The sequence below is a fragment of the Berghia stephanieae genome, chromosome 6, assembly GCF_034508935.2.
Source record: "Berghia stephanieae isolate SIO BIC M18660-M18661 chromosome 6, UCSD_Bste_1.3, whole genome shotgun sequence".
In the NCBI taxonomy this organism is placed as follows: Eukaryota; Metazoa; Mollusca; class Gastropoda; order Nudibranchia; family Aeolidiidae; genus Berghia; species Berghia stephanieae.
The window spans coordinates 45228243-45234636 of record NC_088365.1 but is presented as its reverse complement, the minus strand read 5'-3'; the positions used below and the strand labels follow the sequence as shown (position 1 = coordinate 45234636).

At 36.8% G+C, this 6394-nt stretch overlaps 1 protein-coding gene across 2 annotated transcripts in view; it reads right to left on the bottom strand.

The window, feature by feature from the left end:
- The window catches only part of LOC144975105 (sodium- and chloride-dependent glycine transporter 1-like), a 43820-nt gene extending 43217 nt beyond the window's left edge, over positions 1-603 (bottom strand). Inside the window, exon 1 of one of the 2 annotated variants that reach the window (XM_078918834.1) lies at positions 213-603. The gene's annotated coding sequence lies outside the window, so the exon portion shown is untranslated. The remainder of the gene's footprint in view (positions 1-212) is intronic. The other variant, XM_078918835.1, reaches the window with a different exon arrangement.
- Between the last annotated feature and the right edge of the window lie 5791 nt (positions 604-6394).

Sequence of the window (6394 nt, the reverse complement as noted above, 5' to 3'; positions counted from 1 at the left end):
GGAGGGGGAGGAGAGAGAGAGAGACGACAGAAAACACACAGGGAGAGGGAGGAGAGGAGAGAGAAGAGAGAGAGAAACAACAACAGAGGAGAGAAGAAGAGAGAGAAAGAAAGAAAGAAAAAGAAAGAAGAAGAGAGAGAGAGAGAGAGAGAGAGAGAGAGAGAGAGAGAGAGAGAGAGAGTCGTATGGATATGTCAAATCAAAGCACTCACCTAGTTTTCAGGTAAATCCAATAAAAAATAAGATATTTTATATTTACAGCAACTGAAAATCCTCCAAATTGGACTCATTAATTAATTGATTAGTTATATCCAATCCAGCCCAGACAAGCTGTAATCCAAACTCAGAAACAACACACAACTCCCATCCCTCCAGCCGTAATAAAAGTAAATAAAAGAAAGTGTGTTATAAATTACGATTTGATTGAGTCATGCTCAGTGAGGGGTGAACAAAATATGATACATACAATACAACCGATCGATTTGGAAACGCCATGAAGTAAGGAAACTATTTGATGTATAAAAAATCAGCTGAAAAGTGACCCTGTTTCATCAAAGTCACTCAACCAAATCGTCGCCCGTCATCTGTCTGTCGGCTGATCCCAGTGAGGTGTGTAGGAGCGTAGGGACTTTTGCACCGTACAGGGTCAACCAACAGTGTCCACTCGAGTACGCACGGAAATTACTGTGACAGAAAACACAGTGACGACCGGTTCATTTAAAGGTCTATCAATCCCCCTCCGCTCTCTCTCTCTCTCTCTCTCTCTCTCTCTCTCTCTCTCTCTCTCTCTCTCTCACACACACACACACACACACACTCTCTCTCTTTTTCTTCTTCTTCTTCTTCTTTTCTTCTTCTTCTTCTTCTTCTTCTTCTTCTTCTTCTCTCCCCCTCTCTCTCTCTCTTCCTCTCTCTTCCTCCTCTCTCTTCTCTATCATCTTCTATCGTCTCTATCTATCTTCTATCTTCTATCTCTTCAATCATTATCTATCTATTATGCTTTATCTTCTCCCTCGAACTACCCATTTTTTTCTCTCGTTGCGGTATATATTTGTTCCTTCCACCCTGCCCCCCCCCCTCTCTCTCTCTCTCTCTCTCTCTCTCTCTCTCTCTCTCACACACACACACACACATACACACACAATCACTTCTTCTTCACAATCACAGTCTATCTATCTATTTATCTATCTATCTATCTATCTATCATTCTATCTCTCTCTCTCTATCAATATATATAATATATATATATATATATATATATATATATAATATACAAACCTGAAAATAGGTACTTTGTATACAAAGTATTTCATACATTTAAATTTTAATCTATCTATCTATATAACTATCTTAATTATATTTCAAATGTTTATATATATATATATATATGAGTGTTGGTGGGTACTTGTAGGTACGAAAGTACTCGATAATGGTGGTTAGAGCTAATATATAATGTAAATTTTCACTCACATTTTTTTGCCGAGACGACTCGTTTCTGTGTTCCTTACACTTCCTCAGTCGGCATAATCCCGACTATTATGCCGACTGAGGAAGTGTAAGGAACACAGAAACGAGTCGTCTCGGCAAAAAATGTGAGTGAAAATTTACATTATATATATATATATATATATATATATGTATATATATATATATATATATATGTATATATATATATATATATATATATATATATATATCCATCCATCCATCTATCTATCTATATATCTATCTATCTATCTCTCTTTCTCTATCTATCTATATATCTATCTATCTCTCTCTCTATCTATCTACCTTCTCTTCCTCTCAACCTCACCCAATTCCATATTTGTTTCCTCTCATTGCGAGATATTTTAATTTGTTTTTCCTTCCCACGCCTATTTCATCACACACACACACACACACACACACACACACACACACATACATACATAGGCAAATACACACTTGTCAACACCGATACTTTACATTACAGCCATTACAAATGCATAATCTGACGGATACGTTGACAATGAAACACACCCTTGTACATATAAGTAAATGTCATTTACCTGCCCCTTTGTTCTTCGTGTTTGTGTGTGTGTCTCGTGTGTGTGTGTGTGTGTGTGTTTGTATGTGTGTGTGTGTGTGAGGGAGAGATAGATAGATATACAGATAGATAGATAAATAGATAGATAGATAGATAGATAGATGGATAGAGAGATAGAGAGATAGATAAATGCATTCAAAGAGAGAGAAAGAGAGAGAGAGGGAGAGAGAGAGAGAGAGAGAGAGAGAGAGGGGGGAGAGCGAGAGATGGATAGATAGGTAGATAGATAGATAAATAGAGAGAGAAAGAAAGAGAGAGAGAGAGAGAGAGAGAGAGAGAGAACAATTGGGTATGTGTTATGTACGAGTATGTAGTATGTTGGAAAGAAATAAGATTGTGTTCGAGTGTTATTGTATAATTTAGGTGGAGAGAAAAGGTGTGTGTGTGTGTGTATGTATGTGTGTGTATGGTGGGGGGGGGGGGGGGGGGATGAGAGAGAAAGAGAGAGAGAGAGAGAGAGAGAGAGAGAGAGAGCGAGAGAGAGAGAGAGAACAAATAGTGATGTATATACGTGGGAAAGAAATAAACTATGTGAGTGTTCGTGTACGCTTGTATAGAGCAAATACATAATAATAATAATAATAATAATAATAATAATAATAATAATAATAATAATAATAATAATAATAATAATAATAATAATAATAAATAATAGAGAGAGACAGAGAGAGAGAGAGATAGATGAGATAGATAGATAGATAGATAGAGAGAGAGAGAGACAGAGAGAGAGAGAGAGAGAGAGAGAGAGAGAGAACAAATAGTCATGTAGGCTATATACTCGAGAAAGAGATAAAATTGTGTGTGAGTGTTAATGTATGCTTGTGTAGAGCAAATACAGAATAATAATAATAATAATGAGAGACAGAGAGAGAGAGAGAGAGAGAGAGAGAGAGAGAGAGAGAGAGAGAGGGGAGAGGGGAGGAGAGGAGAGAAAAGGGGAAATGGGATTAACAATACAGTGATACCTACAATGGGTCCAACCTTGGTGATCTAAGTGTGTATCTACTCGGATCAAGTCGGGACCAGTAAATGAGAGCTTTGTTATCAGACCTTCAAATAAAGTATACGTCGACTCTGAACCAACCAACCATCGGTCTCTCCCTTCTTCTTGCCCAAGGGTGGGATGCTACACTGTGGGATGCTATTGTTAAAATCTGATTCATTGTTCTCCCACAAAGTGTAGAATCTAGGCCAGTCAGAAATAATCCAATTTACACGTCTTGAAATCAATAAGCTCCAACCAGCCGCTGTGGCCTCAACCTTTGGCCATTGGACTAACTGGAGATACAAAGAGGTCGTTTGTTTGAATCAAGTCATAGAAGCTATAGAACAAAATCATTGATTTGGGCTCCTGAATACTCGTTATGTATGTGCATTCCGGAAGAATTAGTTTCCAACGCCATGTACGGCACATTCCGGTTGTTTATCTTCTTCTTCTTCTTCTTCTTCTTCTTCTTCTTCTTCTTCTTCTTCTTCTTTTGTTTTCGCTTTTTGGTTTGCTTAATTTTGTTTTGTTTTGTTTGTTCGTTTGTTTTTTGTTGTTGTTTTGTTTTGTTTTTTGTTTTTTTTTTATGTTTAGTTTTGGTTTGTTTGTCTGAGTCTCCCCCTTTTAATCTCTCTTTTTTTTGCGTTGCTTTTGTTTGTTTTTTTTAATTTGTTTTTTTGTTTGTTTGTTTTTTATTTAGCAATATTGCTGTTACCAATATTCAATATCTGCTCACTTCAACAATATTATGGAGGTAGACTACCTGATCTGATGGGTGACATTCGTTTCTCAAAATGTCCAAAATGAACGCGCCATGTTTGCATTGGATCATTGACAATGCAATGTCCCATCCAAAGTGTACCAAACAATAATTATTGCTGTCTGTTTAACGCCAAAAACACGGATTAACTCCGACTCCATAGGTCATATTAACCAGTTCACTGCCGTACTCTGGAGAAAAAAAAAAACATGTATTAACAAATTTGGCCAGAAAACTCGTCCATCAAATTATATCGATCAATTTAAATCACCCTCATCTCAAAACTGGGACTTAGCGGAGTCCTACATAGATTTGAGGTTTTTTGCTGTTGTTGCCAAGATGAGGGTACTTTAAATCGATCGATATTTGAAGGGCAAGTTTTCTGGCCAAATTTCAAAATACATGTTTTTTCCCCCCAGAGTACGGCAATTAACTGGTTAAATGACCCTTCTATTCGCGAAGTAGGAGTTTGAGAGTTTTCGCCAATCGATGTTTGAAGGACGAGTTTTCTGGCCAAATTTTTAAATATTTTTCAGAGTACGGCAGTGTAGTAAGCATGTAGGCTACTACATATTACATCTTGAGCTCAATATCCACTTTATGTGCTCAAAGCGCTTTAGTGGGGGTCCCTAGCCGACATCAACACATAAAACTTGTAGAACGAGACATGACGCTTGTAAGGCGATATTACATTTTTTTTTCGTATAGAGTCAACGCTGTTAACTGGCAGGTATAGATAGTATGCAGATGACGTCACTCAGGCCTTTGTTGTTGTTTTTGCCATCCGTGTTTGTGAGTTGTTCTCACTAAACTGTATTAACCAGACTATAAACGTTCATGGTTACACAGAGTTTGTTTGTTGGTCCGTTATACTTCCGGATGGCAATGTTGTGAACTCCTTGGCCAAGCGCATTCTATCTGAGAATTTGAGTAAAGAGTTTTTTCCAAGGACTCAACTATGCGCCGATCGAGGCTCGAACCCAGGACCTTCCGATCCGAAAGCGGTTGTCATATCACAAGACCACATAGCTGCACAAAGCACTTAACATTTAGAACGAGACATGGCGCCTATAAAGCGATATTACATTTTTTTTCGGATAGAGACAACGCTGTTAACGGCCATGTACTCATTTTACACCCCGAGTACGGTGAGAGAATGTGAGTAAAGAGTCTTTCCCAAGGACTCAACTATGCTCGAACCCATGACCTTCCGATTCGAGAAGCGGGTGTCATACCACACGATCACATTGCCGCACAAAAGCATTAAGCATTCACTATGAATACGAACAAAGGCCCAGTTGTGGAAAATAATATAGTTTTATTGATGTCTCTAATGGTAATCCGACACCATGTCATGACAAACTGTGATCATCGCCAGGTACGAAACACAGAGGATGGTGGTCTAGTGAATAAGGCATCCCTCTGTAACAGGTGGATTCGGAATATGAGACTAGAATAATAATAATAATAATAATAATAATAATAATAATAATAATAATAATAATAATAATAATAATAATAATAACAAGCATAATAATAATAATAATAATAATAATAATAATATAATAATAATAATAATAATAATAATAATAATAATAATAATAATAATAATAATAATAATAATAATAAATATTATTATTAATTATTATCATTATTATTATTATTATTATTATTATTATTATTATTATTATTATTATTATTATTATTATATTATTACTATTATCATCATCATCATCACCACCATCATCATCATCACCACCACCACCACCACCACCACCACCACCATCATCATCATCATCATCATCATCATCATTATCACCATCATCATTATCATCATCATCATCATCATCATCATCATCATCATCATCATCATCATCTATATAACTTAAATTCCATATAGTCGCCTAACTGTCGTATACCTAAATGTATAGAAGTAAGCCTCGTCTGTTATTGATACATGCGGGAGAGCTGCCTACTTGCAAATTTTGATATTCGTCGTTTCCAATGGAAGAAAAAAAAATGAAAAAAGCCACTATAAATAGCTTTACAAATCAATAATTTGCCATCCCCATGATCCACAAACGCTTCAATGTAGGACCCTAGGAACAAAATTTTCCTTATCAACAAGATTTATTGAGTCAAAGAGGCGAATGCAGCTCTGTAGCTGGAGCCAAAAAATCGAAATTCTACGATTTTTTCGTAGTACTGGGCAGGTCTGCATGCGGAGTGCTGCTCTCCTCAAAGTTGCGACGCCATTGTCAGGCAAATACTATACATACATAATGAGGTTTCGGTCGATGCCTTTTTGCTACAGCCGATATACGTCAACTATTGGGCAATGCAATCAATATCACTGCATAATCCATAGAATCGTGCACGTATTGGACCACACAAATAGTGGACTTGGGCCTAGGATCCTTCACTACCACGTGTAATCTGTACGGTGGACTCGCGTCGACGTGTACTTATTTGCAGGTCTGATAAGCCAGAATTGTTATGGTCTCATTGTTGTACTGAAAAATACGAGTATTTCTTCTTTTTCTTTCAGCTTATCCCGCATTTT